This window comes from Mus musculus, chromosome 5, assembly GCF_000001635.26.
Source record: "Mus musculus strain C57BL/6J chromosome 5, GRCm38.p6 C57BL/6J".
NCBI lineage: Eukaryota > Metazoa > Chordata > Mammalia > Rodentia > Muridae > Mus > Mus musculus.
Window position 1 is genome coordinate 136,654,658 of NC_000071.6, and position 21,071 is coordinate 136,675,728.

A 21,071-nucleotide genomic window follows, 5' to 3' on the forward strand; every position below is an offset into this window, starting at 1 on the left:
CAGGCTGGGCTTACAGGCTGGGTTTACAGGCATGCTCCAGCAAACCTGTTTCTTGTTACCTTATTTGTTCTTTGAGAATCTTGAGGCAGAATTGAGGGTCAGACCCCAGGAGTCTGACTCAGGTCATGTAAGGCAGACATGAACATATCAAAGTGCAGACTCTGGAGCCCTTGGGACCTGGGTTTGCTTCCTGGTTCTGCTGTATGAGTGAGCTTTGTGTCCTTGGGCAAGTTACTCAACCTCTCTGAGTCCCAGCCCTTCTGTCCCACCCTTACCAGCTTGTGGCTGAGCCTGAGTGAGAGATCCACCTGCCTCCTGAGTACTAGAATTAAAGGGATGTGCCACACCACTCAGTGAGTTCTATCTATCTATCTATCTATCTATCTATCTATCTATCTATCTATGAAAAGATATATAAAGTCATATATAAATAAATATATACATATCCTATCTACGTATCATGTTTACATATATATGTATATATTTATATATGTGTGCTTGTTTGTGTGAGTACCTGTATATCCGGGTAAATGCCTAAGTCTGTCTATGTGGGTGCCTGCATGTGCCTGTGTGTGGGATACATGCACGCATGTGTCCGTCAGAGGACGACCTTGGCTGTTGTTCCTCGGGTGCCTTCCACTTTTGTTTGAAATGAGCCTTAACTTTAACGGAATAGACTTGGCTAGCTGGCCAGCGAGCCCCAGGGATCCTGCACTCTCTGCTTCCCCTTTCCCAGTCCCTGGTGTTACAAGTGTACACCACCACTCCTGATTTTGGTTTGCTTGCTTGTTGGTGTGTTTTTTTAACCTGGTCTCTGGGAATCTAAACTCAGGCCTTCCTGCTTGTGAGGCAAGCACCTTTCCCACGGAGCTGTCTCCCTAGCCCGAGCTCCTTTCTCCCTACAGGGGCATAACTATTCCTCTGTCTCCATGTGTTCTGTCCCTACCCCATTAGAGCCAGATTGTAAAATCTCCCGGGGAGGGAAGCTGGTGACATCTTTAGTGGCAACATTTGGGTGAAAAATTCATGACAATCAGTTACTCCAGGAAGACGATGAAAAAATGAGCCATTAGCGAGGCTCAAGAACGAGGCTGTGTCTGGCTGCAAGTCCACAAATCTATTTTATGGGACCAGATCTATAGGCTAATAGGAGCTTATCACAAACTCAAGAAAAAGTATGCAATAACATGACACTCCTTTTTTCTGCCTCTTGCCTCCCCCCCACCCCCGCACCCTTCTGGAAACTACAATGGTGTGTCAGTGTCCAGGAGCCAGAGTCCCATGACTGGGGCAGACAGCCAGGATGGCTAAGGGTGAGACTTAGGGCAATTCAGAGCCAAGGCCAGGAGGATTGGAAGTTCAAAGCTAGCCTGGGTGCATAAAGAGACTCTGTTTCACCTACCTACGAATATATACATACCGGCACACACATATACATGCATGCATACATGTGTTCACATACCATGCATGCATGCACACATGTGCACATGCACACAGATATAAATATTCATATATTCACTTATCCATTATTGCATGCACATATATATGTATGCATGCATGGGTATATGAACACATGTATGTGTGTATATGTGTATATAGGTGTGTGTGTGTGTGTGTGTGTGTGCAGAGAGACCATTCAGAATCTGGGGCTTAAATGAGACAAAAGCCAATAAAGCAGTAATATGAGTTACTCTTACGTCACCACGGCCAAACATCTGACAGAAACCACTGCAGGGTGCCTCGGTTTGTCCTCGGATGTAAAGCACCATGACCAAAAAGCAACTTGGGGAGGAAAGGGTTTATTTTAGCTTACAGCTGTACTACAGCTGTACTACAGCATGAAGGGAAGATGGGGAAGGAACTCAAAGCAGGAACCTGGAGGCAGGAGCCGATGCAGAAGCCATGGAGGAAAGCTGCTTACTGGCTTGCTCCCCATGGCTTGCCCGGCCTGCTTTTTCCCACAGCCTAAGACTGCCTGCCCAGAGGTAGCAACTCTGCTAGTGAGCTAGACCCTTCCACATCAATCATCACTTGATACAGATATATATCCACAGGCCAATGTGATGGAGACATTGTCTAAGTTCTGGTCTCTCTTCCCAGATGACCTTAGCTTGTGTCGAGACGAGAAAAGAAAATTAATTGACATAACATGAAGTGTTTTTTTTTTTTTTTTGGTTTACGCTTGGGAAGAAGACAGACATCCATTGTCATTGTGGGGGAAATAGATCGTGGTGGGGGTAGCACAAGGTAGCCTGTTCACATCTAGGTGGGCTAGGACCAGAGAAAACTCCGGCAGAAAGCAGAGCCACGCTATAATCTTTGGTTCGCCTACCCTTAGTGATCAACTGCCTCCCCAAACATCGCCCTCTGCTGGAGGGGAGGCTGAGCGGATGGACGTGAGGAATGAGGAATTTCCCATTTAAACTATAACAGCAATCAACACTGGCGGATGGGTGAGCTCCATAAATAATTGCCAGTCATGAGTCAGCCTGTTATAACTGCTATGTGGCCTGGGGCTGCTTGCCTGGTAATTGGATGTCTGAGCTCCTGGTAGGCAAAGCAAAGGAACTTGACTGGTCTCCGCACCCACACAGTCATGAGGGGACCATGCTGTGGTTGAGGAAGTTGACAGTTTCTAGGGACTTAGTCTAGGAATAGAGGCCTTGGGGCATCCCCATAGGTGGGCACTAGGGTAGATGGCAGACAGTGTTCTGAATGAGACCTGTACTGGCTGGTTTTGTGTGTCAACTTGACACAAGCTGGAGTCATCAGAGAGGAAGGAGCCTTGAGGAAAAGCCTCCATGAGATCCAGGTATAATGCATTTTCTCAATTAATGATCAGTGGGGGAGCACCCTGCCTATTGTGGGTGGGGCCATCCCTTGGCTGGAGGGTCCTGGGTTCTCTGAGAAAGCAGCCATGCTGAGCAAGCCAGTAAGCAACATCCCCCATGGCCTCTGCATCAGCTCCTGCCTCCAGGTTCCTGCCCTGCTTGAGTCCTGTCCTGACTTCCTTTGGTGACGAACAGCAATGTGAAGTGTAAGGCAAATAGACCCTTTTCTCCCCAGCTTGCTTTTTGGTCATGATGCTCTGTTGCACAATAGAAACCCTCACTAAGACACTACTCAAGTCAACAATGCAAAAGCCAAAATGATTTTTAAATCAACTTAGATAGAGTGTCCAAGTCTCTGAAGTGTTTAGAGAGGATGATAGGAAGGGATCTTGATCTCAGAGAACTGCTTCCCCAGGTTTGAGGACACCAGGGGACATGGAGGAAAAAGACCAGATCTTAAGCTGACATTTTGTCCCAAGGTACAACCCATGTCATTGTGACCCTAGATGTGGGCTCTGCAGAAGCTGGTTGCTGACGGAGCTGACCAGCTAACCATCCCTCCTTTTGCTCCAGGCCACTAGCCTGAGCTCTCATTTGCATATTCTGTTTGCCCTAGAGGGACCCCGTTTCCCATAAAGCCTGTTCTCCTGGCTATCACTCAAGGTGACAATTCTGAGATCCCTTTGCTCATAAGCCTTTTCTGACCTCTGGTTGAGTCAGACTCGCTCCGTGCAGCCCAAAGCATCCGTCCTGCCCTGTGGGATGCTATGTGGCTCTGGGCTACAATGGCCTATGTCCTTACCTGCACGTCTGTTCCTTTGCATAAGGGCCAGCAGGCACATTGACTTAGATTCTCACATGCCTCTGGAGCCTTGTGTCCTGCCTGTTACTGGAGTATTGCTGTTTTGTAGTTTTTACTGGTGCCCTCAGAGACCAGGAGAATCCATCAGATCTCCTGGAGCTAGAATTACAGATGGTTGGGAATCAACTTGATGTTGGTGATTGGGACCAAACTCAGGTCTTCTGAAAGAGCAGTACATGCTGTTAACTCTTAACCACGCGCCCACCAGGGCATTGTTGAATGAATGAAAGAGTGTGCGATTTATCTTCTCTTAAGCGTTCACACATGACAATCACCAGACCCAATTTGACATCAGAAGCCACAGGAGCAGCGCCCTGGCTGTCATGATGGCTAGCTTTAGTCGTCAATTGGGAAGTGAGTCTCAATGAAGGGTTGTCTTCTTTGGGTTGGCCTGTAAGCATGTCCAGGAGGGATTATCTTAATTAGATGAATTAATGTGCACACCGTGGGTGGCACCATTCCTTCCACAGGGGTTCGTGAACTGTACAGGAGCAGAGAAATCCAGAAAAGCACAGCAAGCGAACAAGCAAGTGAGCAAGCATAAATTCATTTCTCTCTGCTCTTGACTGTGGCTGTGATGTGACTAGTTGTTTGAAGTCCCTTGGACAGAGCAGCCTGAACAGGTGGGGATGGGGAGGACAGGTTCTTTTCTCTGGGTACCCCAAACAGCTGGAACTCGCACCTAACAAACAGATGAATTAGCAGACAGCTGGGCTACAGACAAGGAAGTATTGTTTAGGGTTTAATTCCTTAATTCCTGGGTTTTCCTTTTAATTAAAATGTGTGTGTGTGTGTGTGTGTATGCATGTGTGTATATGTGTATATATGTATGTGTGAGTGTGTATGTGTATCAGAGTGCATGTGGAAACCCCAAAGTTGATGTCAGGTGTCTTCTATTGTCTGTTGTTTATTGAGGTGGGGTCTCTCACTGAGCTCAGAGCTCCCTGACTCTGCCCTGTCCAGCTAGCAAGCTTGCGCAGGGGTCTCCCTGTTCCTTGCCGTGTTCACAGGTTCACATGGTCACTAGGCTTCTCCACTTTGATGTGGGTTCTGGGAGTCTTGGCTCCAATCTTCATGCTTGCAGGACAAGCAGTTTACCTATCAAGACTTTTTCTCTATATCCCCTCTTTTTTCCCTTCCTTTTATTCTTTCTTTATATAAAAGAAAAGGTTTGTTGTTGTTGTTGTTTTCGAGACAGGGTTTCTCTGAATAGTCGTGGCTGTCCTGGAACTCACTTCAGAAATCTGCCTGCCTCTGCCTCCCGAGTGCTGGGATTAAAGGTGTGCGCCACCACGCCTGGCAAAAGAAAAGATTTTAAAGATGTATTTTATTATTTTGCATGTATGTTTGCCTGAATGTATGTCTGTGCACCATGTGCATATCTGGTGCCCAAGGAGGTCAGAAGTGGGCATCGAGTCTCCTAGATCTGGAGTTACTCAGTTGTGAGGTGCCATGTGGGTGCTGGGAATTGAACTCAGGACCTCTGGAAGAACAACTAGCAAACTTACTCTTAACTCCTGAGCCATCTCTCCAGCCCCTTTCCTTTCTTATATAGTCCATGTTGGCCTTGAACTCACTACACAGTGGAATCTAGCCTGACTCCTGCTCCTCTTGCCCCTGTCTCTAAAGTGCTGGGATCACAGACCCGTGGCCTGGCACTCCTAGCCACATTTTGCTCCTTATATTTTCAAATGTAAGAAAGTTTCAAATGAAAGAAAATCCAAGCTGGGCGTCAGAACAGGATGCACCTGTAATCCTCGGATGAAGGGTTTAGGGCCAGCCTGTGCTACAGGGTAAGATGGTTTGGGGAGAGGGAGGAGAGGAATTGGGTGGAGAAAACAGAGGGAACAGAAAATATGCCTTGAGGTTAGAGTGGCTTCTTAGCCTGAGTTCTGAGGTGAGAAAGGACCAGGCTCTGGTTGGAGTCATCCTTTGTCACAGAAAGATCTGAAGGAGGCATAGGGAGCTGTGGGGGTAAAGGAACTGTCAAGGGCAGAGATAGGACTCCCTAAGAGCTGCCCTGTCCTTCCCATACCCCCCAGCCCCCACTTTATATTCTCTGCTTCTACCCCTGATTACTCTTGTAGAGAGTTCTGCTGAGCACAAACTAAAAGTCACAATCTAGCCCAGAGTGGGCACTCAGTGGCTTCCCCTGTGCCTACCTTCTAGTCCCTGGCTTGGGATGCAGGCTGGACTTGAAACAGTCACTGTGTACTGAGCTTTCAGTTACCTAGGAGGTGGTGGGGCTCAGGGAGGCTGGCAAGACAGTGTACCTGTGCGGATGGAGTGTCTGTGAGGCCCAAGGCTATGGGACTGAGAAGGTGTGCATACAATATGGTATCAGCTACAGGTCTCCCTTAATGAGTACTTCTTTTTTGAGGGGGATGTATAAGTCAGTGATGTAGCACATGCCTAGAATCCTCCAGTGAGGAGCTGGGGGGCGTGGCTCAGTGGTAGAGCTCCTGCCTAGAATCCCCCAGGGAGAGGCTGGGGGCGTGGCTCAGTGGTAGAGCCCCTGCCTAGAATCCCCCAGGGAGGGGCTGGGGGCGTGGTTCAGTGAAAGAGCCCCTGCCTAGAATCCCCCAATGAGGAGCTGGGGGCGTGGCTCAGAGATCTAGCATGAACAAGGCCCTGGGTTTCCTTGTGCTAGCATCATCAAAAACAATGCATACTGCCAAAAGAGTGGCCTGCTGGCTGGATAGCTTTGAAAGTTTTTACTAACACTTGGGTCCTGGGCACTCTGTTGATTCATCTGGTGGGCGAGGAGGGGGTGACTTCAAGGGCAAAGAGACACAGAATATGCGTTTGGCTGAAATAAAGTTTTTTGGCTAGGTGACACTTCTAATTCTAGCACTCAGGAGGCTGAGGCAGGAGGATCATATTTCACGTCTGCCCAGACTTCAGGTAAGTCGGAGGCTGAACTTGAATCACACTTCTATTTTAATTAATTAATGTAGCTAATTAACTAATTGATTAATTTTATAGTAGTCATTTCGTGTAAGCAAGTTGGACATCCCTTTTGCAGTCATACACACAGTTCAGCAAAGCCTGTCCCCTGGGAAGGCTCAAGGGCCAGCTGTGGTGTAGCCTGTGTCTGAATTAGGTCAATTATATGCCGGTGTCATCTGAATCTTGCTTGGGGCTGCCTGGGACCTTGATGGAGTGATTCGTGGGAACTTCAGACTTGCTGCTGTGATCTGCTGTGCAGAACCCCAGAAGCCATCAACCTTTGAACAAATGGTCTCTGAGAGACTCCACAAAGACTTTTAAAATTTATTTATTTATTTTTAAATTTTATTTATTTATTTATTTTTAAAATTAATTAATTAATTAATTTAGAGACAAGGGTTCTCTGTGTAGTCCTGGCTTTTCTGGAACTCACTATGTAGACCAGGCTGGCCTTAAATTCTGCCTGCCTCTGCCTCTGCCTCTGCCTCTGCCTCTGCCTCTGCCTCTGCCTCTGCCTCTGCCTCTGCCTCTGCCTCTGCCTCTGCCTCTGCCTCTGCCTCTGCCTCTGCCTCTGCCTCTGCCTCTGCCTCTGCCTCTGCCTCTGCCTCTGCCTCTGCCTCTGCCTCTGCCTCTGCCTCTGCCTCTGCCTCTGCCTCTGCCTCTGCCTCCTCTGCCTCCTCTGCCTCCTCTGCCTCCTCTGCCTCCTCTGCCTCCTCTGCCTCCTCTGCCTCCTCTGCCTCCTCTGCCTCCTCTGCCTCCTCTGCCTCCTCTGCCTCCTCTGCCTCTGCCTCTGCCTCTGCCTCTGCCTCCTCTGCCTCCTCTGCCTCCTCTGCCTCCTCTGCCTCCTCTGCCTCCTCTGCCTCCTCTGCCTCCTCTGCCTCCTCTGCCTCCTCTGCCTCCTCTGCCTCCTCTGCCTCCTCTGCCTCCTCTGCCTCTGCCTCTGCCTCTGCCTCTGCCTCTGCCTCCTCTGCCTCCTCTGCCTCCTCTGCCTCCTCTGCCTCCTCTGCCTCCTCTGCCTCCTCTGCCTCCTCTGCCTCCTCTGCCTCTGCCTCTGCCAAGTGCTGGGATTAATGGCGTGGGCCACCACACCTGGCCCAAGGGGAGTCTTAAGATATTGTCTTGTCCAGGGACACTTGGCACCAGTCACCCATGTGGCAGATGTCGAGGGGGCTGGGAGCTGGGCCTGGCGCCTTTTCCAGGCTTCTGGAAGGGGAAGCAGAGAAGTCAGCTGTCTTCTGATACATGCTGGGTAACCTGGCACCCGAGGGCCTGGCCTCGGCGCTGGCCGGCTTCGTGGCTGGTCCGGCTGGTTTGTGAGGTGAGGAGGAGGAAGATGCTGACACTCTGGGTGAATGAATAGTGACCGGCACTGAGAAAAGAAAGGAAGCGGGAGAGGGAAGGAATGGGAGAAGGAGGGGCCTGATGCGCATCCCTGGGTGGTCTTCACAGTGGCAACATGCCTCTCTGTTTATGTCTCTACGCCCCCTCCACTCTCTGCTGCTCAGCCAGGCCAGCTCACCTTGTATGAATGAAGCTCCAAGCAGGACCCAGAGCTGCCCAGGGGCAAGAACACAGACTCCCAAGGCCAGTGCAGAGCTCACTCCTGCCTCTGTGCCTTCCTGGGGTTTCCATCTGGATCTGCCCTGTGCCCTAGGACTCTCAGCCTGAGTCCATGGACTGCAGGGACTTGGCATCGGGGAGGCTGCCTGAGCTGACCCAGCCCTGCTGACCCAGCCTGACCCAGCCCTGCTGACCTCTACACACACAGGGACATTCATTACTGCTGTCATTGTCCTGGTGACTGTATTACTGCAGTCTGTCTATTACTCAAGGCTAATATGGCAGGGTGACAGATAGTACCTAGGGGTGAGTCTTACAGAAGTAGATAACATTTGATACAAGTTAAAGGTGCCATCTGGACTATTCTAAGGAGTGTATGTGCATGTGTATACATGTGTTCATATATATATGTATTTTCTTTTCTTCCTTCCTTTCTTCCTTCCTTTCTTCCTTCCTTCCTTCCTTCCTTCCTTTCTTTCTTTCTTTCTTTCTTTCTTTCTTTCTTTCTTTCTTTCTTTCTTTCTTTCTTTTTTTTTTCGGGACAGGGTTTCTCTGTGTAGCCCTGGCTGTCCTGGAACTCACTTTGTAGACCAGGCTGGCCTCGAACTCAGAAATTTGCCTGCCTCTGCCTCCCAAGTGCTGGGATTAAAGGCGTGTGCCACCACACCTGGCCCATATATTTATTTTCTTAATTTTAGTTTTCTTTCCCTCTCCTTCCCCCCCCTTTTTTTTTCACTCAGCCTCACGTTGTGTGTTGCTTCTGCTGTGTGATGTTCTATCAGCCACTTGACCTCTCTGAGCCAGTGAGGTTCATGACATGAGATGAAACCTACTTCTCTTAGGGTATTTTCTAAGTTTTCATCACCTACCCTAAAGGCCTTTCTAATCACACCAGTGTCTGACACCTCACAGGCTTTCCCAAGATCCAGTATCGTGATTCTATCTCTGCCCCAGAGCCCGTCACTGACAACTGGCCAAGCCCACCGTGTGTCTGACTAGGGGACCTTCTGAGTCCACAGTACTTTGTGGCCCAGGACTTCCTACTGTAGAAGGTCCAGCTGGAGTCTTTACTTAGGAGTAAGTCATGAAAGCCTTCCTGGAGGAAGGAATGTTGGATGGATCCTGGACTGACAAGCAGTAAAATTAAAACTGCTCCCTTGGATGGGGCCGGCTCAGTGGTGGACCTGGGCCTCTGACCCTTTCGTTTGGGTATAGTGGAGAGTATGGGTCTTCCCATCTCTCTATGGGCTTTGAAACCATCCCCCCCAAACTGAGAGGGCAAAGATAGATGCTAGGTAGTGCTGTCCCAGGGGAACTGAAAGAGGGAAACTGAGTCACTATTGCTTACTGAACCTTTATCTCACCATAGCTCAGGCTGCCCTTAAAATCCAATTTCTACCCACTTCAGCCTCCCGAGTGCTGCTAGGATTATAGTCAGCTGCCACCATGCCTGGCTCTATCATCGCACTTTTAATTTGATTAACTCACTAAGTTTTGGTGCTGGAGTTAGGATCCAGGGCTTTGCAGGTGCTCTGCTGTTGAGCCAGGCTCCCAGCTCCTTCACTGGGTGTTTGTAGGTGCGGCTCTACCAATGAGCCCCGTCCTGACCCTGCCTCTGTTCCGTTCTAGAAACTAGGGAGGCAGAGTGGATATGAACCACTTGGGTGGGAGCAGCCATAAGCTAACCTTGTCCCCTCTCCCATTTATCTGCCTCAGGCCTTAAATGGAAGCTGAGGCTGGGACACACAGGGATTGAGAACCTGGGGCACTGTGACTTAGATGGAGGCAGGAGGTCAGCCTTGGTCTGGATGAGCTGGCCGTGCGGTCCATTCAGATTTTCGTTAGCGGAGCGCCACCTAGTGGTGTTTGTGGAAACCAGTCTAACTTCCCGTTTCTTGGTTGTTAAAAAGAGAGAACAGCAAAGGAGAGATGGGAGTCTGGATCCCTCACTGGGCTATGACTCCTGACACTTAGAGGCCAAAATAAGGAGAAAGTGGGTGGCGCAGCGGCAAGTGCTAACTAGACTTTGGCCGTAGCCCCGACCTTAGTCTTAGCCTGCTTTTGGCCCGACCTGGGTTTTTGTGTCCATGTGGTAGTTGCTCTGCTCTCAACTTCCTAGTATAGAGTATTCTTTAAGACAAACTATGGGCATCCAGGCATTGGTGCACACTTGTAATCCTAACACCCAGGAGGTAGAGGCAGGAGAATCAGAAATTCAAAGCCATTCTTGACTGCATAATGAATTCAAGGATAGCCTGGGCTATGTGAGACTAGTACAAATGAGATGAGGGGGAGAAACAAAGAGAAGGAGGAGGAGGAAGAGGGAAGAGGAGGAGGAGGAAAACAAGAAGAAATGACTCAGGGAGTGTCAGTGTGTGTGAATTTGGGTATTAGTGTGTTCGCATGTATGTTTGTGTGTCTGTTGTGTGTGAATGTATTTCCCTGCATGGGGGTGACTCTGTAAATAAATGCTAGCTTTCAAGTATGTATCTGTTTGCGTGTAAGTGTGTGAATGAATTGCTGTCTATGTGTGTGTGTGGCTATGTGTATGATTGCGTATGTGTGTGTCTCCATGTGTGTGTGTGTATATCTATGTGTCTGTCTGTCTGTGTGGCTATGTGTGAGTGTGCATCTTTGTGTGGGTATATCTGTATGTGAGTGTGTATATGTGTGGCTGTGTATGTGTGGCTGTGTATATGTATGTGTGTGTCTATATTGTGGCTATGTGTGAGTGTGTCTGTCTGTATATGAGTGTGTGTGTGTATGTGTGGACATGTGTGTCTGTCTGTCTATATGTACGTGTCTGTCTGTCTGTGTGTATCTGTATGTATGACTATGTGTATGTCTGTCTGTCTATATGTGTGTCTGTCTGCATGTGTCTGTATGTGTAGCCATGTGTGTGTTTGTCTGTCTGTATGACTGTGTGTCTCTCTGTGTACTTGTGGATCTTTGTTTATGATGTGCCTGTGGATATAAATGCCCCTCATTCTAGAAGTATGTGACTGCAGCCCCCGTGCTTGTGGGATTTGGGGAACACCTGCTTTTCACACTTGGCACCCCTTCTTGGGCTCACAGGTGCCTACCTGGATCCAAGGAAGGGCTGAAAACTTCTTTGAGGACCCCCTCTTGATGGGAGGACTTGAAGGGCTCCCCTGCTTCGTGATGTCAGTTTGGAAGTGTGAGGTGCTCTGGTGGGGACCATGAAGAGGATGCTGTGCAGCCTCCATTCAGTATGGACTTTACTTTGTTAAGATTTTAAAAAAGATTATACCCTGTCTGGAAAAACCAAAAAAAAAAAAAGATTATATATATTTACTTTCCCAAACTTTAATTTAATGTGTTTGAGTGCTTTGCCTGAATGTATGCCTGTGGATTTGGGGTATGTGTTTGTGTGATGTTCATGTGTAAAGGCGTACACTTGAGTGCTTGTGGGGTCAGTCTCAGGTATTAGTCTTCAGGACAATGTCTATCTTATTTTTGAGACGGGGTCTCTCACTGGCCTACAGTTCATGAGTTTGTCTGGGCTGCCTGGCCAGCATGGGTCCACCTGCCTCTGGCTCCCAGCGCTGGGATTAGAAATGAATGTCACAACAATTGGCTTTTTTACATGGGTTCTGGGATCAAATTCTGGTCTTCATGCTTCTGTGGCCAGCACTTTACTGAGCTATCTCCCCAGCTCCAGTAATAATTAACTTATGGGTTCAGCAGCATTGGTCTGCAGATGTGACCACTGAGTCATCCCACCAAGTGCCCTCAGTGGGAGTGCAGTTGTGAAACACACCCGAGCATGTATGTGGGTGTGTAAAACACACATGTGTGACTATGTGCATGCTTTATGTATGCGAGTGCTGGGCAGTACATGTGCTTGTGTGTGCATGCTCTGGGGGGTGTGCACTGATGTGTGTAGCATGCTTTGAGTGTGTGTGGATGCATGGGAATTAAATAGCTTGTTTTATGCATGCCTTGTGTGTACAGGCATGAGGGTGCATGAGCCCATGTTTGTGTGCTTTGAATGTGTGCAAACATGAGGGTGTGTATTCATGAGTTTGCGTATGCTTATGTGTGTATACCCTTGCAATGTGTGCATGAGTGTGTTTGTATTTGAGTGTGTGCATGCCCTGGGGGTGTGCATTGGAGATTGTGCACAAGCAGGACTGCATGGGTGTGTGCATGTGTGGATGTGTGCATACTTTCATGTGTATGCTTGAATGAATGACTGCTCTGAGCATGTCCGTGCATGAGTGTGTTTGTGAGCGTGTGTTTGTTTGGGTGTGTGCACTGTGAGCTTGTCTGTGCAAGCCAATGTGTGCATGCATGTGTATGCCTACATTTTCAGTGCAGGACATGTATGCCCCTTTAACAGTATTTCCCCAGGGCACTTCTGCCTTCCGCACCCCACCTTCACCTCCCATTGGGTGGTGACTGCACCACTCTATGGGGCAGGGCAGCTGCCAACTGGCCCTGGGAGGAGCCCTGTTTGGATGTGTGTGTGTTGAGACTGGCAGCCTGGCACAAGTCACTGGCCAAATTAACTCTAGTTTCCTTTGGGGAAAAAATGTAATCAGCTATTTCATTTGGGTCCATTTTAGCAAATTAACTTGTCTAGTATTTCCCTCTTATTTGTTTTATTGGGCAGAGGAGGGGATGTGAAAATAGGAGAGGCTCAGCAGGGACCAAAGCCCAGCTGGGACAGCTGCTAGAAGAAGCTTCCCTCTGGTGGGTGGGGTGTCAGAGAGATGGGCTGTGAAGGAAAGTAGATCTGGGCTTAAGTGGGGTCTTGCAGCAGGTGGGGGCTCATGGGGCCTTGGATCTGCTTGGGACATGGGGTAGAGCCTACATAGGAAAGGGGACTTCAACAGTAATGAGTGACCCACTTGCAGATGATTCCTAAGGCCAGATGAGACCTCCTGGGACACATCAACTCCTGGCCAGAAGGAATTAGCCCAGAAGATTCCATAGGGCCACTATATATGTCTGACCACATTCCACAGGCACTGTGGGCACCCAGGCCTGCCTTCTACAGTGCCCATCTTCCTCCTTCCCTCCCTCATTCATTCGTTCAATTTAGAGACGGGGTCTCAATGTAGCCCAGGCTGGCTGGCCTCCAACTTGCCCTGGAGTCAAAGATGACCTTGAACTTGTGATTCTCCTGCCTCCACCCTGACTGAGGAGGTTATAAGCATGTTCTATCATGCGTGGCTTATACAGGGCTGGGAGTGACTCCCGGGGCTTCCTGTGTACCAGACAAGCACTGTGCCAAGTGAGCTGCCGTCCCAGACTATCCCCACTCTCTTCTCCCTCTTTCCTTCCCTTTCTTCTCTTTCCTCCTTCCCTCCCTCCCATTTCTTCTTTATCCCTCTTTCTTTTCTCCTCTTTTCTTTCCTTCCTCATTCCTTTCTTCTCTCCTCATACTTCCTGCCTTTTCTTTTTCCATGTTTTGTGTCTCACTGTGTCCTCCAGGCTGGCCTTGAACTCATGACCCTCTCACACGTGAGCATCAGCTGGGATTCCAGGTGTGCACCCCTGCAGGCATTAGCTGTGGACATCAATGACTTGTGTGGCTCTAGCTTTATTTCTGGACAGAGAGCAATAGAACCGTCTCAGAGCATGTACAGCAGCTGGCAGGGAAGTGTCACTGAGTGTTTGTTGTCATCCGTCCATTTCACAGTTGGGAATGTGACCTCTGGGATGTCACAGACAGCTGCCTGACTGTGCTGGTCCCTGTTGATTTCTTCTCCTTTCCACACCCCCTCCTGTGTGTGTGTTGGGACTGGCAGCCAGGCAACAAGTCACCGGCCAAATTAACTCAAGTTTCCTTTGGGGAAAAATGTAATCAGCTATTTCATTTGGGTCTATTTTAGCAAATTAACTCACCCAGTAGTTTCTCCTTATTTGTTTTAATGGGTAGAGGGCAGGGTGTGGAAATAGGGGCTCACGCAATGGCCTTGGGGGCAGCTTTCTTAGCTTGCTCCCTCACAGCAAACCCTCATCTCTATTAGCAACTTGGAGGAAATACTTCTTATCCTAAGCACAAAGGCTTGAGTTCAAATCCCGAGCACCCATGTAAGCCTGTAACTCCAGTGTCGTGGGGGACGAGAGACAGAACAATCCCTGGGACTTACTGGCCAGCTGGATCAGGCAATCGGTGGGTCCCAGGTTTAGTGAGAGACCCTGTCACACAAAATAAAGTGGAGGGCTCAGCAGGTAAAACCCACTGGTGACAGAAGTTTAATCCCTAGGTCAAATTTGGTAAAGAGAGAGCTGACATCTGAGAGTGGTCCTCTGACCTCCACATCTCATGCTCTGACATGCATACAAAATAAATAAAAAGGCAATAAAATATTATAAAATAATAATAATGTGCAGAGTTATTGAGGAGAACAGCAACATTGACTTCTGGTTTCTACACACACCGCCCCACACAAGATTCCTTTTTCTCTCCATCGGGTGTGTGTTGGAAGACTCACTGACAAGAGTCTTGAGAAGCAAGCTGGATCTTGCTTGTTTGACCTGACTCTTTGCCAACATCCAGGGCCCTTTTTCATTGTCCCTTCTTCCAGCTTTGGAAGAAGCAGGAGCCAGGGTGGGTGTAGCCAGATGACCTCCCGTGACTTTGTACGGCTCAGTCACTCATCTCTGCCCTCCCACCTCCCATTGAATCTGACTGGAGATTGTCAATTTTTTTTCTTACCCACTACCTTTCAACTCAAGTTATGGTTTTATAAATAATATATACTGCAAGCCAGGCTCGGGAAGGACGTTCATTCTGCCCTGAAATATTTATAGCTCAGAATGTCTGCTTTCTTTGCCTGGGAGTCATTTTTTAGAGTGGCAGGCAGAGAGGGAGAGAGAGAGAGAGAGAGAGAGAGAGAGAGAGAGAGAGAGAGAGAGAGAGAGAGAGCATACAAGGTGCATCTTTAGTGACAACACCTGGAGAAGAGTCCTTGTAGCCCAGCTGCAGGCTGATCTATCCTGTGGCCATAGAGGGGCATAGCAGTTGTTCCTGGGGACAGTTCCCTGGCTCAGACCTCTTAAATTATCTCAGGATGGCTCAGCTCGGTGACAGGCTCAGCACCGCTGTCCCGGGAATGAATGGGACTTTCTAGCATGCGCCTGGAATAATAACACAGTGGATCAGGATCTGGGATCTGTCTGGAATCCTTAGTCCTGTCCCGGAATGTGGGTGCTAGAACTTGTACTTTGCAAATGGGGAAATTGAGGTGGAGAGGAAAGAGAAACAGAGGTGTACACTGCAAGACAGCCACAAAACTGTGTTTGTTTGTTTGTTTGTTTGTTTGCTTTCTTGCGGGGGTTGAACATTGTGATCAGACACACTTAGTGGCCCTGATGAAATCTTTTCACTCATGTATGTATGTATGTATGTATGTATGTATGTATGTATGTATGTATTTTCAGTACTGGGAATTGAATCTAAGGCCTCTTCCATGCCACAAAGCTGCTCTACCACTGAATTATTCTTCTATCCCTCTCACTGGGGGTGGGGGTGGGGTGGCCAGATCGGTTCTCTATTAAGTCACACCCCAGCTCCTCAATGGGGGATTCTAGGGAAAGACTTGGAGACTGAAAAGGTGCTGGAAGACCAGTGGTCAGGAAGGCTCCTGTGGACCTCTCTGTCACTTACTGCTGTGTGGCTATGGCAGGGTGGCACAGCTGTAGTCCCTGAATGTGGGAGATGGAGGCAGGAGATTTAGGAGCCTAGGTTGAGAAGGATAAGGAAGAGGAAGAGAAGATGGAGGAGAAAAAGGAGGAAGAAGAAGATGGAGGAGGAAGAGGAGGAAGGAGAGGAAGTTTTATTCAGCTGACAGGGACCCAGGTGTCTCTTTTCTGTGGCAGGCAGTCTGCACACAGGCAGACCTTGACTCAGTCCTTTGTTTCTTCTCAGGACATTTGTCCTCTCTACACATCCAGCGAGAGAGACGCAGGTCCCACCCATCCACCTCCAAATCCCGCCACATCCAAATAAATAAACTCTGAGGCAAGGAAGCAGAGCCACTGAGTTCCGGAGCAAGCGTCAGATGGAACCCTCAGGGAGGAACACGTTAGACACAGTGCATATGTATGAGTCTCCAGCGCGTGTGAATACCGGGCCAGGCTCCCAACACTCTTTGGAGAAGAAAGGAAGTCACAGGAGAACAGGAGATGTGGGCATGTTTCGATCAGGGTGCAGCTTACACTGCTAGTGTACCTGTGTTGGCTTCTCAGATCAAGGGACTAATTAACTAACCTGAAGTTGGAGACAGTGGTATCCAGAAGGGGCATAAAGGAAGTCTCAAGTCTCTCTGTCTTATATTTCTGTTTGTCTCCCCCTCCTTCCCCCTCCCTCCCTTCCTCCCTCCCTTCTTTCCACTCCCCCCTCTCTCCCTTCCCCCCTCCTCTTTTGCATGTTTGTGCATGTATGTTCAGCATATACACATGTTCTCGTGGGTGCATGAGCACCGGGGGCCAGAGGTCTACCACTCTCCACATTGCTTTGAGACAGGCTCTCTCACCAAACTGTCAGTTCACCAATTCGGCTAGACTGTGCTGCAGAAATCTGCTGGCCTCTGCCTGTTCTGGGGGTTTTAGACTCGTGCCACCATGCACGGCATTTTTTACACGGGGGTGGGGTTTCCAACTCAGAACCTCATCCTTGTGCAGTAACTGCATTACTGACCGAGCCGTCTCTCCAGCTGGACACAGCGGGTCTCAACATATCTAATACTGTTCTAGTTCTTCGGAGAGGCCAGGGCTAGGGAGCAACTGCATGCTCCATGCACTTTGTAGATTCACCAAAGGCCGGGAAGTGGAGGGGAGCCTAGTCTGGGAACACAGAGTTTCTCTCTAAACAGAACAATCAGGGTGGCATCCTGAATCAGTGCGGTTCACTAGTAGGAAAGAATTGGTCCTTTTGAATCTGGGCTTCTCCAAGGTATTATTTATTTCCTCATTCAGTCTAGGCAACATCTCCATCTCCCCTTTGCTACAAATATGAGCTTCATCTCCCTGTTGAACCACTGATGCCATAACTGCCATCTTGGTAGCCTGTTTTGGCCATGAGCCTGTTTTCCTCTTCCCTCCAGACCATTGCTTTTAGCCTATTTTCTCAGGATTTGGGGGTAATTGGGGGAATTTCTTATCCCATGCTGGATTCCTATCGAGCCCCATCGCTCCAGGTACGAGAAGGGTCTCTGTCTCACACACCTCTTCCGTCAGGGAATTCACTCCTCAGTCTGGCTTCCTGATTAGAACACCTAGTTCCCTGCAGCCATCCACCCATTGTTCAGCAATCTGGGACAGAGATCACAGCCCAGGGACATCCTCTTCTTTGGTAGATGTTTGCAATAACAGCTCAGTCCTCCTAAACTCTGTCACTTTATAGGAAAATGGCGTTAGTGTCTCGCACTGTGTTACAACCCACTGCCCTAAAGCCAGCTCACCTCTCTGTTATCTCTGTATTGGTGTGAGGACTTTGAGAACTTGGGGAAATGTATTCGTGAGAATTGAGCAGATAAGAGGCTGGGGAGAGGGAGGGTATGGGGGACTTTTGGGATAGCATTGGAAATGTAAATGAAAAAAATACCTAATAAATTAAAAAAAATAAATTGAGGAATTTTCTTCAGGATTGAAAAAAAAAAAAAAGAGGCTGGGGAGATGGCTGTCAGCAAAGTGTGCTTTTATTAGAAGGAACTAAATTTCATCCCCATTGAAAGAGCCAAGTGTGCTGGTATGCTCTTGTAAGCCCAGAGCTTACAGATAAGTATATACCTAGGCCCCACTGGCCAGCCAGCAGAGCCAATTTGATGAGATCAAGGCCAGCAAAGGGCCCATCTCAATAAAAGAAGGTGGACAGGTAGGAGATGTAGCTAAATTGATAGAGTGCCTGTCCAGCACACACAAGGTCCTGGGTTGGATCCCTAGCACCATAGACATTAGCTATGTTGACTCATACCGCTAACTCCAGCACTTGGGAGATGGAGGCAGAAGGATCACAAGTTCTAGGTCATGCTTAGCTACAGGGTATATTTGAGGCCAGCCCTAGGCTACATGAGACAAAAAATGAAGCAATCCGTGGGGTGGACAACATCAAAGAAATCACAGCCAAGAGTTTCCTCTGGTCTTCACCCACGTTCACACATATGTGCACTTGTACACACAAAAGCAGCTATGCACAGAGACAATACAATCACCCATACTTACAGAAAGAGAGGAAGAGGGAGGTGGAGAAAGAGAGACAGAGGCAGAGAGACCCAGAGACCTAGTGATCCAGAGAGTGGTGGGAGGATGGGCAGGATGAGGGCCTGGATTCCTGGGGGATCTTGAAGCAATGAGTAGAGCAGAGAGTGGTCTCCTGTCTCTATGGAGCACAGGCCTGGCTTTACGAAAAGAAAATCTAATTCGGAGCAATGTACTGAGAGGTGATGAAGCTACGGGAGGTGGGACTCAGCCGAAGGAAGTGCGTCACCAAAGGTGGATCTTCAATAGGCTTGTCACTCCTGCCTTGCTCCTCCTCCTGCTTCCTGTCTTCCATGCACTATACACCATTGTCTTAACAAGTTTTCACCTTGCTGCTCTGCCTTGCCTCAGGCCCAAGACAATGAAGCCAGCTAACAATGGACTGAAACCCTGAGTCAGGCTGAACCTTTCCTTATTTAAGTTGTTGGTATCAGGGATTCTGTTACAATGAAAGGTTAAACACCGTGCCTGGAGACTTCCTGGTCAGAGGACTGTGGATGTAACTGAAGTTCCCCTTCCTGCCTCCCTTCCAAAATAACCACTCCACCATTTCTTCAAAAGACTTTAAAAAAAAAGATTTATTTATTTTATGTATATGAGTACACTGTAGCTGTACAGATGGTTATGAACCATCATGTGATTGCTGGGAATTGAACTCAGGACCTCTGCTCGCTCTGGCCCAAAGATTTATTTATTATTATATGTAAGTACACTGTAGCTGTCTTCAGATACACCAGAAGAGGGAGTCAGAGGAGGATGGTTGTGAGCCACTATGTGGTTGCTGGGATTTGAACTCAGGACCTTGAGCCATCCCTCCAGCACCAAAAGAAGACTTCCTCCTCCTCCTCCGCCTCCTCCTCCTCCTCCTTCATTTATTTATGTGAAGTGTGGGTATGTGCATGTGCATGTGTCTGAGGAGGCCAGAAGATGTCAGATGTTGTGGTTCCACAGCTGCCTGATGTGGGTGCTGACACCTGAATCCAGGTCCTCTGAAACATCAGTAGGCATGCTTAAGCACTGATCCATCTCTTCAGCTCCAGTCCTCCATTTTAAAATTTATTTATTTAATTTATTTGAGTTCACTGTAGCTGTCTTCAGACATAGAAGAAGAAGGCATCTGATTCCATTATAGAGAGTTGTGAGCCACCATGTGGTTGCTGGGAACTGAAGTCATGACCTCTGGAAAAGCAGCCAGTCCTCTTAACCACTGAGCCATCTCTCCAGCCCCCCAATTTTAAAGTCTCCGGAATGACTTCAAGTGTTAACTCCATGCTTCCCACAATAAAGACATCAGTGAGTGCTGCACTTATGCCCACTTTTCCTCCATTTTCCCTGTCTACATTCGTCACTTGAACTTTTCCGTTGCTGAGTTTGGAAATATTTAACATCAATTAGACCTTCTCTAGCCACATCTATGGGCAGATTAGGAAAACTGGAAATAAACAGTGTTTGTTGCAATGATTATGAGTAGTGTTCACTGGGAAGCTCAGTGGTCTGAGACGCAGGGTTTTTGTTTTGATGTTGTTGTGGTTTTTTCCCCCTGCTCTTATTTCTGTGGAAGATTCTAATTTTGTTTGTTTGTTTGTTTGTTTGTTTGTTTGTTTAAGACAGGGTTTCTCTGGGTAGCCCTGGCTGTTCTGGAACTCAATCTGTAGACCAGGCTGGCCTCAAACTCAGAAATCCACCTGCCTCTGCCTCCCAAGTTCTGGGATTAAGGGTGTGCATAACCACGGTCAGATTTCATTTATTGTCTCTTAAGTTGTTCTAATGTATTGAGAAAACTATCAAGTCTATGGAATCCCTTATCCTCCCTGGACTCTTTCTCAGTGCTTTTTACTCTCCCCTATCCTCTTTGCTAATCTGGATCCTGTCATCTAGGACTACTCTTTGTTATTCTCCTGGGCCATTTTTCTGTGCGTCCCATTTCCTCCTCAGAAACTTAGGATTGCTGTCTAGTTCAGCTGGGTATAGAACAGGCATATGCCTCCGTGCTTTGTGACTCTTCATTCGCTGTTTCCTTTCTCCTTCCAGGTGATCCACACACCTGAGCACCTGCTGGAGCCCAGAAACCTCTACTGTGGAGGGTCTACAACCAAGCATGGGGTCATTTGCAGACCTTGTTAGTACATGGCTTTCAGACACAGAAAAACAAATATCACATAATCTTACTCATACAGAACCAAAAATAAAAATTGATCTCAAAGAAGAAAAGTTAGAATAACAATTACTAAAGACTAGAAAGTGGTTAGAGAAAAGAGGATTGAACAATAAAATGCATCCAACAATACAGTCAGATGGTGCCCTACAGTACAATGCACTGACTATTTACAGTGCCTTATTATATATTACATGTGTATAATATTATTTATATATAACTGTTATAAAATTGATAATGTAATATTTGTACAATTCTAAATATGGAATATACAGGCATGTGCATGTAGGACTCTCTGTACTTAGTTTTCATTGGGATACCTATGGTATCTTTATCCCTCCAGCCCCTGCAAGAGTAAAGAAGATTTTTTGGGGTGGGACAATGGGGATATATATGGAGGGCTGGCTTAAGGAGCTGATGTTGATATACATCCTAGAGCACAGAGGACTCCTAGGGCCATGCTTTGGACTGCTGTGACTTC

General features: G+C 48.1%; 1 long non-coding RNA gene across 4 annotated transcripts in view; it reads left to right on the forward strand.

Moving 5' to 3' along the window:
• Window positions 1–20,768, forward strand: part of Gm38722 — a 43,094-nt gene extending 22,326 nt beyond the window's left edge. For all 4 annotated transcript variants that reach the window (XR_001784993.1, XR_001784996.1, XR_868602.1 and 1 more), the window contains exon 3: window positions 20,467–20,768. This is a non-coding gene — a long non-coding RNA (predicted gene, 38722). The remainder of the gene's footprint in view (window positions 1–20,466) is intronic.
• The last annotated feature ends 303 nt before the right edge of the window (window positions 20,769–21,071 follow it).